Source organism: Neomonachus schauinslandi, chromosome 1 (assembly GCF_002201575.2).
Source record: "Neomonachus schauinslandi chromosome 1, ASM220157v2, whole genome shotgun sequence".
NCBI classification, from domain to species: Eukaryota; Metazoa; Chordata; class Mammalia; order Carnivora; family Phocidae; genus Neomonachus; species Neomonachus schauinslandi.
The window spans coordinates 81,754,841-81,767,842 of NC_058403.1; positions in this window are offsets into that span (position 1 = coordinate 81,754,841).

Below are 13,002 nucleotides of genomic sequence, written 5' to 3' on the forward strand. Positions count from 1 at the left end.
CGGTTAAGTGTCCAACTCTTGATTTCTGCTTTAGTCATGATCTCAGGGTCCTGGGGTTGAGCCCTGCATCGGGCTCCCTGCTTGGCGGGGGAGCCTGCTTCTCCCTCTCACTTTGCTGCCCCCCGCCCCGCCCCGTGTCAAGTAAATAAAATCTTTTAAAAATTAAAAATTAAAAAATAAAAGATTCTCCCTCTCCCTTTGCTCCTCTCCCCTCACTCCCTCTCCCCGCCTCCCTAAAAAAAAAGGAAAGAAAAGAAGATGAATGGGGCACCTGAGTGACTCGGTTCAGTGTCTTTGGCTCAGGCCATGACCTCAGGGTCCTGGGATTGAACCCTGCATCAGGCTCCCTGCTAGCAGGGAGCCTGCTTCTCCCTCTCCCTATGCCGCTCCCCCTGCTTGTGTGTGCTCTCTGTCTTTCAAATAAATAAATTTTAAAAAGAAACGAAAATGAGTAAGGTGTGTTCTACATCCAAAAACAGATCTGCCCAACTGAAGTAGAGAGTATTTGGGGGCTGTGAGAGGTTGGGGCCAGACTAACTGGCAAGGAAGAGCTCTTTTGGATTTTATCTTGCAAGTAGCAGTTACATTGAATTATTTTTTAGCAGGGAAAACAGGGATTTGTAGAAAATTCATCTGGCTAGTAGAGCCCTTTTAAGAAATTTTGACATTATTTCACAAGGTTGAACATTTGCATACCCTATGACCTAACTTCTAGAAATGTACAAATGTACTTGTGCACTAAGAATGTTCATAGCCACATTACCCATAACATTGGAAACAATCCCCAGTTGGTTGGCAGGAGAAGGGGTAAATAACTCTGGTATGGCACACAGTGGAATACTATGTAACAACAAAATAAACAGGCTAAGAACATCAAGGCATGCGTTTTGGAATCATCAGGTTAACGACAGGGATTAGCTTCAGGTATTAATTAGGCCAGTGGTTGAGATAGGTGAGGCATATAGAGATGGATGCAAGCTGCCGCTAATGTTCTAGGGCTGAATGGTTGGTTGGTTACATTTATCATGCAATTATGTTTCATAACTAACATGTTACATAGAAACTCTTCATAATTCAAATAATACTTTTAAAAATCTCATCTGGCAGCAAGATGCATGTGGATGGAGGAGGAAAAGACTAGAGCCTAGAAAACCAGCTAGGAAGTTCTTACAGATATTTAGGCATGGGGTAATAAAGGACAAGGCCATCTCAACCAGAGCTTTTTAAATCTATTTTTAGCAACAGAGGCTTTGCCCCTATCCAAGCAAAACTCTCTACAAGAGGGAGAAGCAAAGGTGTTCTGGTGGAAATTAGGGGTTGCTATTTTCTCCCTTTGATCCCTTTCATGGAATAAGATCGAGCTCTCAATTTCCTTGTTACTTGACCGTGTTGGTGCAGAGAAGGAACTTAAAGCCCACCAGCCCAATTACCCACATATTGGTGGAATCCTTTGAGAGCATCGCTAACTGGGGTGCTGTGTGAGCAGAGTTCCTTTGCATGTGCCTACATCCGTTCCTTCTAAAGACAGAGCATTTGCCTTATACCAGGGCCTCTGGAAACCAAGATGGCAAGAAATGGTTTTTACTCCTGCCCTAATTAATGGGAAACAGGATCCAGCTATGTAGAAGAATGTACTCTAATTGACAGTATGACATACCGGTGTACTAGGTGCCATGGCGGAGGCCAGGTGAGTGGCGTAATCACTTCTACTTGGCTGGGAGGCTGAGGGAGAGACGGTGACATCTGACCTGGGCTTTGGAGTACAGCCATTTGCCAGCGGAGAAAGAAGGTAAGATAAGGCCGTCACAGGGAGAGGGACTAGCAAGGGCTAATAATAACAGTAAGGCGTGAAAGTACACATGGTGTTCAGGGCACAGAGCCATCCAGTTTGGGCTGGATCACGGGGGAGCACGGCAGAGAGGGGCTGGGGAAGTGGCTGCCCAGCAGGGAAAGGACTTGATCCCGGAGGCAGTTGGGAGCCGTGGAGATTTTCAAACACGTTTTTCAAAGTTGTTTCTGTCCACAGTCTGGAGTACAGACTGGAAAGTGGAGAGAGACCAGAGACAGTCCAGAAGAGGCACCAGATATGGATGCCTGAGTGGGATGGGCCAGGTGGAGAAGACAGAGCTCGGTACACATTTCCACGACCTAAAAGTAGCTTTTCTTTTGGGTTACCTCCATTTACAAGCATGGGTCAAAACCCGAGTTGTATGGTTGGAAGAAAGCAGTTTCCTCCCTTATCTCTGACAATAGCACTCTGGATGCATTGTGTTCAGGTCTCGAATAATGAAGAAAACAACAAAAGTTAAGACGTTGCTTTTTAATCCTTGGCGAGGCCACATAGCATTGTAGTCAAAACAGCCTTGGGCGTTAAAATTCTGGCATTCAGACCCTTGGCCTTGCCACTTACTGGAGTGTCTTGGGGAAAGTCACTGACACTCTCAGCATCATCTGTAAATGGGGGTGGCAACACTAACCTCGCAGGGTCGTTTGGCAGATTAAATGAGAAAATGTATAGGTTGCCTTTAGCACTGTGCCTGGAACATCATTTATTCGCAACTGATAGTTATTATTAATTTTTAACTGCAGCTATTGCTCCGGAACAATTAAGGAACTGCTCTTAATTCAGCTCAGCTGCTTATCCTTGCCAGCAAAATTCCCAGGTGCTGGGGTGGTGAGCAACCCCACTGGACATGCATCACTCCATCCCCTCTTCACTCTCTCCCCCAGCTCTAGCCAGCTCCAGGGTCACCCAGGCGCTTGTCAACCACAGGCAGATCGTGGCGCTGTCTGGGGAAGGCCCCATGGTCCCCTCCCTCTGCAACAGTGGGCTGTCAGGCTGGCATGTCCCAGAGCCTGTGTGCTGATGGGACAGCAGCACGCCCAGAAGCAGCTTGCTTCTTGCACAAAGGATGGGCTCCATCTTCCAGTTGTCACATGTGTGTAGATGGCGCTGGAGCGGGGACCGTCCCTGTCTGACTTCAGGCTCCGTGTGAGTGGGCGTCACCACTCCAGTGGGGCAGCCGAATAGGGAGGTCTTCTTACTGGGGCTGAACTCATTCTTTGTTTTTTCCTCCACTACTGGCTTCTCTTCTCACCCTTGCACTTACCATTCTTAACCCTCAAATCGTTCTCTGAGGAATATTAGAAGTTGAAATGTGCATCTATGTTCCATCTTCTGTTGTGGTTAAGATATTTTACAGTGTTGGTAGTAAGACCTTGCCCTTCTGTCGCACCTTCCGTCAAAGGATTTCTAAAAGTACTCCGAGATATTCACACCAAGCTTCAAGATACCCAGGAAGAGGAAAATGTGATTCAAACTGTGTGGTGAGAGGGAAGGAGATGGATGTCCCCAAATGCTTTGCTCCGTGCCCAGAGCAGGGAGCCTTGGATCATTAGTGCCTTCCCGCTAATGACACACTGTTCCCTGTGGGCTGGCCCCGGGGAGCTGCAGCCTTGGGGAGTGGTTCTCCTCCACCAGACTCTAAGTATAGGGCATCCCAGGAGGCTCGGCCCACGTTCCACAGATCTCAGAGTCGCAGGCTGGGTGGGAGCAGTCTTGCCCATCCGCCCCCAGCCCCTGTGAATAACCCTGGGGAGACCATTCCTTCTGGACCAGGGAGTGCCTGGATTGTTAGCAGATCACAGCCGATACCAAAGATTACCCTGTCCCTCTGACATTTGTCTCCCATATGCTGGATCACGGGAATCAGAATGCCCTGGTGCCTCTAAGTGGCTCAGTCTCCTGCAATGAGTGGCAAGTACAGGGAGCACCCGCCCCTTAAACCTCCAAGTCACAGCCCCGACGTTAACTCCGTCCCTCCTAAGATGGCTAACGTCGTTCTCTCTGTACAGACCACTCCTCATAAGCTTGGTGCTAAACCTTTTGTTTAGATTAGAAATAAATCCTCGTTCCAAATCCATCACCCCCACCAAAACCAAAACCAAACAAAACAAAAACCAAAAACCCCCCTAACAGCAACAACAAAAGATAACTTGGGGCTTCTCTCTCTCCTCAGTTATTCTAACTCCTTTATCATCACCACCTATGTCATAAAAGCATTGTGGTTTTGTCCCCATTCCTGAAGGCAGGTGGCATGTTAGTCATAATTCAGACTGGCATCCCACCTACGTTTGTTTTCCTATTGCTCATCTGGCCCCACCGGGACCTTCCATTTCTGATATGCCATTCTAAGCAGGCTGCCTCATGCACAGTGGGCAACCCTTGCCCTCAACCTTCGTTACTCCACTCTAGGCCAGACCCATTGCACAACTGAACCCTAGAGTCCTTCCACAGTAATACAATATGTCACACAACTACTGAAGATCTACGTGCAAGATAAGTCACAGGTCTTTAGTTCCTTGGCCATGTGAATACCATTAGTCTCTTCTCAGATAAGTATTAATTTAATTTGTGAATAGGTAATACCTGCCCATGGTTCAAAATCTAACAATGTATACTAAAAGGCATACAGTGAAAATCTCCCTCCTACCCACAGCCTCCTCACCCCTGGCAACATTTAGTTGCCTTTGTTTGTTGTGTATCCTTCCAGTGTTTATGTGCACAAAACCAAATGCAACTCTATTATCTAATTTCCAACGTACTACGATAAAGGTCAAGTTCTGCACTTTGCTTTTTTTATTTAACCATGTGTCTTAGTGATCCTTCCATAATAATATACAGGGAGTTTCCTTATTCTGTTTCATAGCTGCAAGGTATCTCATTTGTTCCACTAAATGGACATAACTTATTCAACCAGACACTTATTGGTGGACATCTAGGTTATTATCAAAGCCCTGCTATGACAAAAAAAAAAAAATGCAGTGAAGAACCTGACAATATTTCATTTTGCACGTATGCAGTTCTGTTAGGATAAATTCCTAGAAGTAAATTCCTTGGTCAGAGACTAGTAATGAATTATTGAAAAATTAAGCTAAAACCACCTACATTTGAGTGTAGTGTTACCGTGCCCACAGTAACAACTCATTTTATGATGTACTGATATTTTATCACCAAGGGAGGACTCACCAATATTGTCCTCATAGAAATTTGAGGGAACTGAGATTATGAAAGTGACTTCCACACAATCCTACTTCCCATAGTTATTGCGACCAAAACTGAAACTAGGACTTTTCATTCAGAAATTCCCTGCTTTCTATGTATAATGCTGCCTCCTGAATTAGCAAGGCAGGGGGACAGGAAATTTTACTCAACCAAAACTTATCATTTTCTGAAAACGTTACCTCCTTGGTTGAATATCTCGTCATTCCTTTAGGTCTCCACCTGGAGAACTTAATGGTACCATGGCCCCCATGCTTGTTTGGCCAGAGAATCACAGTGAAGCTACTTGCCAGACCATCCTACTTAAAAAGTCAGTGCAACTTCAGCTGGAACTGGGACTGGAAATTAGAACTGTTTTGTTCAGAATGGGGGTTAACATTAAAACACCCTCCAGGGGCACCTGGGTGGCTCAGTTGGTTGGGTGTCCGACTTGATCTCGGCTCAGGTCTTGATCTCAGGGTTGTGAGTTTGGGCCCAGCATGGAGCCTACTTAAAAAAAACAAAACAAAACAAAAATACCCTCTGGACAAACTGATCTTCTGGTGGCCTTATTTCCAGAATAAGATCATTCTCTTGAAACCGTAAGAGAAATACCACGTTTCAGCATCGACGAGGAATTTGTTAATTTCCCAGATGGAAACTGTGGTATTGGGGGATAGACAGGGGAGCAGGCAATGTGATCTAACTTTCAGAGATTTTTACTTCACAAAAGGACTTTGGAAATATCTGATATTTGGAAAAACTTAGACTCAATGATGGTTTAGGTCTTTTAAATAGAAGGGTAAAATTTTGCCCTTCTTGTGGAGAATTGTGGAGACAGATTAAGAGAAAAGATATGACTCATCCAGGCCAATATTTCACTATAAAAACTGAAAGAATTTGTTAATTTAAAGACAACTTCCAGAGGCACCTGGGTGGCTTAGTCAGTTGGGCGGCCGACTCTTGATCTCAGCTCAGGTCTTGATCTCAGGGTCCTGAGTTCAAGCCCTGTACCGGGCTCCACAATGGGCATGGAGCCTACTTAAAAAATAAAGACAACGTCCACAGAGAAGAAACTGATGGTTGCAGGAGTGAGGGGGCAGGGGGATGGGCAAAATGGATGAAGGGAGTAGGAGATATAGTCCTCCAGTTATAGGGTGAATGAGTCACAGGAATGAAAGGTACAGCATAAGGAATAGTCAATGATATTGTAACAGTGTTGTATGGTGACAGACCGTAGCTACACTTGTGAGCATAACATAACACATGAAGGTGTCCGATCACTATGTCTGAAACTAATGTGTCGACTAGACTCAAATTTTTTTAAAAAGGCAATTTCCTCATCCTCTGCTTTATTTTCTTATATATTTTTGCAGACTTTTATTATTTGCTAATGTAATTCTTTCAAAAAAAATCTGACTTCAATGAATGTACAAAAAAGTTAAAAACTACACAGTGGAATCCACATAAGACAACTTTGTGGGCAAAAGAAATTGTCCCTTCTTCAATTTGAATAAGGTATACACATGCCCAGAAATTTGATTTTGTTATTAAAAGTGGTTTGATCTCTTAGAGACACTAATAGGACCCACAGAAAAATATCTCAACACCTTAATGAAGAGTTCTTGATTTACGCACCTGTCACTCCAATCGGGTACGCCTATTGATTTGACTGGTGTGTTTCCCCTGGTATGAAAAGCACAGGGAAGCCAAATCATAATGACAAGCGTTCTTGATGCACAAGGAACTAGATAAAGGGAGTTTGGTGTGTGGTATAGGATCTAACAATTTGCTGCATCTCTCCGCACAAAAGGAAGGCTTACCAGTGGCTAAAGAGCCCCAAATGGTTGAAATCATGCTACCAATTTTCTCTCCTGGGATTTCCTACTTGCCCCTGTTTCATCTACTCGCCCCCATTTTATTAACATACTCTTTCTTTAGATTTATTAACACCACCATTAACCTATTTTCCCTAAACTTTCCTCATGATAGGAATCACCTGGAGTGCTTGACAAAAATAGATTTCTGAATAGAAATTTCTAAGGAAAGGCCTGGCATTCTGTATATTTAACAAACACCCAGGTGATTTTTCCCAGGGGGGTTTGGGAACAATTAGTTCAGTGTATCTCAAAATGTAATGTTCCTACAAAGCACCTGCTCCTGATTCCATTGGTCTAGAGAGGGTCCTAGATTCTCCATTCCTAACAAGCTCCCCCGGCCTCTGGCCAGGGGACCGACCCCATTTTGAGTAAGATGCTGCAGTGGTTTTCAAAAGGCGCTCCTGGGCCAGTGGCCTGGGCAGTACCGCAGAAACTCCTAGAAGGGCAAATTCCCAGCCTACACGTAATGAATCAGAAACGATGGGGTGCGATCCAGCAGTCTGCTTTAACAAGGCCTCCAGGTGAGATTTTGATGCATACTAAAATTCAAGAACCACAGAGCTATAGTTATGCTTAGCTGCTTCCTACTGCTTCTGATTGGGAGGTTATTTCATTTGAGATGACCCTTTGTACATTTCTGATTTGATTCATGATATCTGCCTTTAGATATATGTTTAACTCCATTGGGGTGATACCTTATTAGCACCTTTGTCAAGTGTGCGGGAAATATTGGCAAGAAACTCATCTTAGAGTATTTGGAGGAACTTATTCCTTGTTATCTTTAATTTGTATTAATACAAGGTAATCTGTCAGAGCGGGGTTCACAAATGCTTAAAGGGACCAAACACTCAGGGAAGACCTTTAAGTGAAGTGGCAGGGTTTCAGGGAGGAGGTCTGGCTTCAGAAAGCAGGGGTGCCTCGGCTCCACCCAGCAGGTGCCAGGCCAGGTGGGGATGTGAGCCCAGAGGGGTTACATCTTCCAATTGCTTATGAGAAGCCAGCAGAAGCCAACTTTTCATGGGAAATCTCATGATTTTTAAGTGTTGGCAAACTATTCAGATTTGTTGTAAATATTCTGTGTGCCTAACAAGCGAGGCTTCTGTTAGCAACTCCACGTTGGAGGGACTGGTTAGGGAGGTCATTGATTGACTGGCCTGGCTCATAAAGAAGAGAAAGCTGGCTCCAGAGGTCCACTGCTGGGAAACCCAAACCCAAACCATTTACCATGCTCTTGGGAAAGGCCCCTCAATTCCTCTAAGTAGCTCCTGGAGCAGCTGCAGGTTTGAGCTCATAGAAATATGTGGAGCATTTGTAATTGGAAAATGGACAGTGTCACATTGTGTGATCCATCTGGGAGCAAAGAACATCTTTTTTTTTTTTTTAAGATTTTTTATTTATTTATTTGACAGAGACACAGTGAGAGAGGGAACACAAGTGGCTGGGAGGGGTGGGAGAGGGAGAAGCAGGCTTCCCGCCGAGCAGGAAGCCCGATGAGGGGCTCGATCCCAGGACCCTGGGACCATGACCTGAGCCGGAGGCAGATGCTTAACGACTGAGCCACCCAGCGCCCCTGACTATATATCCTGTAGTCAGGATAGCTCTGCCTAGGGGCAGATCCAGATTCCGTGAGTCCTGAGGCTTATACAATTTGGAGGGACCCTATTTAAGAAAAATATGTGAAATGATGAATGCAAAGTTATCTATGGAAGTACAAAGAAATCTTAACCCAATGTGGGAAATGTTTACTCTTGCAAATTTTACAAAGAGCAAATGCCTGCTTCTGCCTCGGAAGGGCCCACACAAACAGGGGCCCTGGGGCATCCTGGGTGTCCCCACATACCTGCCTCCGTCCTGGTGACCACTGGGATGCAGGCAGGGGCTAGGATAGGACTGGACGGGTTGGTGTTCTGGGTGCTGGTGATGCTCTATTTCTTCACCTTGGTGGGAAGGTGGATAGCAGGGGGTTTATTTTACAACAATGTGTTCAGCTGTTCGCTTACATTATTTAGAGTTTCATGTATATTTCATAATTTGAAAAAGCATTTGGCCCTTTTTTAAGTCAGCAAAAACACATTTCATTGGGCAAAGTAGTTCTTCAATAAACATTTGTTGAATGAATGCACAAGTAAATGAATGATTTCAAATCTATTCAGCCACTATATACCACAGGCCTAAATGTGTAAGGATCCCCGCTAGGTATTGTGTTATTAAATACATTATAGTAGGGCGCCTGGGTGGCTCAGTCTTTAAGCGGCTGCCTTCGGCTCAGGTCATGATCCCACATTGGGCTCCCTGCTCAGTGGGGAGCCTGCTTCTCCCTCTGCCTCTGCCCGCAGCTCCCCTTGCTTGTGCTCTCTCTCTCCGTCAAATAAATAAAATAAAATCTTTAAAAATAAATAAATAAATACATTATAGTATTTGCTATTTAAGTAGAAGGAGAAGTAAAAAAAAAATTTTTTTTTTGAGAGAGAGAGAGAGCACTCATGCTTGCACCAGGGTTGGGGGGTGGGTGGCCAGAGGGAGAGAGAGAATCCTGAGCACACTCCACGCCCAGGGACTCAACCTCATGACCCTGAAATCATGACTTGAACCGAAATCAAGAGTTGGATGCTTAAGTGACCAAGCCATCCAGGCGCCCCTAAATAAAATTTAATGAAAAAAATAAAATAGGGGTACCTGGATGGATCAGTCGGTAGAGCATGTGACTCGATCTCGGGGTGGTAGGTTCAAGCCCCACGTTGGGTGTAGATCTTACTTAAAGAAAAAAGAAGAAAGAAAATAATTATATTTTATTTTAGTTTATCATTTTAAAAAGTTAATCTTATTTTTTTTACTATTGTTTTATATATAAAGCTAAAAATATAAAAATATAAATATGGTTTTATATATAAGCTGGATACAGGCTTTAAAAAGTAAAGATTTAGGGGCGCCTGGGTGGCTCAGTTGGTTAAGTGACTGCCTTCGGCTCAGGTCATGATCCTGGAGTCCCGGGATCGAGTCCCACATCGGGCTCCCTGCTCGGCAGGGGGTCTGCTTCTCCCTCTGACCCTCCCCTTCTCATGCTCTCTCATTCTCACTCTCAAATAAATAAATAAAATCTTTAAAAAAAAAAAAAGTAAAGATTTATATTTAATACCATTAACCAAAGTTCTATTATTTTTAGCTTTAAAAAATTTTAATCTACAGTCAGGTAGAGAGAACACAAAAACAAAAGAAATTGGTATTTATTTAACATATTCTAAAGGCCAGATGAATAATATTTTTAAAATCATGTGTAATTCCACACACTAGCATAACCACTATTATTATTTTATTTCCTTCAGTCTTTTATTTATAGGTACACTTTTTACATAGTTAAAGTCATAGTGTCCAGGGGCGCCTGGGGTGGTTCAGTTGGTTAAGTGTCTGACTTTTGATTTTGGCTCAGGTCATGATCTCAGGGTTGTGAGATCCGAGCCCTGCATTGGACTTCGTGCTTGGTGCAGAGTCTGCTTAAGATTCTCTCCCTCTATTCCCCGCCCCCACCCCCCTGATCCAGCTCTCTCTCAAATAAATAAATAAATAAATATTTAAAAAAATTCATAGTGTCCATAAAATTTCAATCCTGATTGTACCTAATACATCATAAGCATTTTCTATGTTGGTACATGCTCTTCATGATTCTAATTTTAAAAACTGCACAATTATTCCTTAGAATATAATTTATATAACTATGCTTTTAATTTTAGACATTCAGATTTTTTTAATTTTTGCTATTATAAAATAATGCAGCACTTAACATTTTGATGTACATAGCTTTCTTTTTTCATATTGTCATATGCCTGAGGATACATTTCCCTCAATTTCCTTTTCCCTATAAACCCATGTATTTCATTTGTGCACTCTAAAAAAGAACCAGAATTGGAGTGGAAGTGAGAGAAGGAAACAGGTGGGGAGATGGTACAAAAGGGAACATCCCGACGCAGAGATATTCAAAATTGTTCACCTTGATTGAATCCAAGACAGAACTTCAATTTTTTTGCATTAAAATTCATAGAACACATTTTTCTCCTATCAGGGATGTTCTTCTACATTTCGCTCGTCACCGTGGATATTCTGTCCAAACTGACAGAGTAGGTCACTCTCTGGAGAATCCATTTCTCAGGTTGTCAGAAATTATGATCACTAACAAGAGAGATTTTTAGTAGCCAAATGTTGCAGATTTGCAATTGCCTAATCATCCTCTAGATGACATTTCATTCCAATTTAATTGAAGAAATTGAGCATCTATATTGTTTCTCTTTTCTGTATCAAAAATCTGGACAAGTAGTGTGGTGATTTTTTTTTTTCTGATTTGTGAATGTAATTGCGTGAAGAGTCATAAAAAGCTTTTATTATACATTTACTTAATTACCTTTTCTGTGAAGTCTGGGCAAAACCCTCAAAGGCAGGCATAAACAAAACAGTCCTTCTGCTCAAGCAGTTTATATTTTATTAGGAAATCAGGAACATAAACCTGAGTCCATGAACCTTCTAAGTAAAGTTCATGTTCTTAAAAAATATATATGACACTCGTGGGAAATGTGAACACAAACTGGACACTTGAAGATCTTAAGGAATTACAGTTACTTTTTAAGTGAGCTAATGGTATTGTATCTTTTTTTTTCTAAAATCCCCTTCTTTTAGAGATATGGAAATACATATGAATAAAATGTATTATATATGAGATTTGCATCAAAATTATGCAGGCCATGGGAATGGATGGGGTATCAACTCAAGGCTGGCCTTGAGTTGATAATCGTAGGAGTTGGGGGATGGGTACATTTGGGCGATTTGGTCTACTTTTGTATATTTTTGAAAAATTTTATAAACCATTACACCATATTTAGCTTTCCCTGGACTGTGAAATCAAAGCACTAAATATGACTGGAGCCTCAATGATCTACCACACAGCACATTATACTCTCTCAACCTTCATATCCTACCCAGCCAGCCCTCCTGGCCTTTCTTCCCGGGCCTCTCCCCAACTCTTTCGGTCGGCCCGGTCAGCTCGCAGTGTCTGCCCTGCATTACTCAGAGGCCCCTACCTGGAAGGGAGATGTTGACAAAGAAGCTTGGTTAGTGAGAAATTGTGCTTACTTTGACCCCTGCTTGAACTTTAAAATCTATGTTTATTTGGGAATAAAACAGAAATGATTCATCTTACGAATTTCCTCAGGGCCAGTGGAATCCTGAATTCTCTTAGATGAGTTTATTCATTCTAAGCTCTAATTGAAACCACAATGTGGAAACCGGTTGGCTCTTCTCTTATATATTCTGTTAGAAGCAGCAACATCTGCCAGCATCTCAATTCCTGCTTCCTTGGCATTGGGTTGAATTAATCAATAGAGTATATAACTAACACACACAAAAAGCCAAATAAAAAATCTTCCAGTAAAGCAAATGGAAAATTACAAAATAAAAGCTTAATTTTCTGCAATTTTTCAAGTAAGGTAAAAGAGATTCATTTTTCTTTTGATTTGAATTGTTTTGAATTAAAATTGAAAGTGATAGTATAAACCTGGGATACTCTCGGGAACCATTTCTTTTGTTGTATTCCCTGTGTTGAAATTGTTCCCTCTTAATTCATTGAATTATATCATGGTAATTACCCAAGTCACTGTTATTAAATAGAAAATCTGATGCCACCATTTTTTGATTTTAGATTCACAGTAGACAGGATGATCCCATTGTGAGAAGGGAGTAAATTTTTAATATTTTGAAGGCTTGGTTTCTAACATCTATTCTAATTTAAATATCCAGTTTAATGGTTCCCAACCTCTTTACCTTTTAGATTCTCCTTAATTATTCTATCAACAGGAACTTTTGGCATGAAAACAATTTTTTTCCCTAACAAATGACAGGTATTTATTAACAAGTTATCAAGTAACTTCTCCATTTTTTTAAAGTAATCAAAGAACACATACGGTTCATAATGAGCTTGGAATAATATGTATTACCACCCTGAACTAAAATAGCCCCAGCTAAAAGGAAAGAATTTCAGTTTGTTAGCAGGTGAAAGCTTTTATTTTTTTCTTTATCCAAGCCATTTCTGTTACTTTT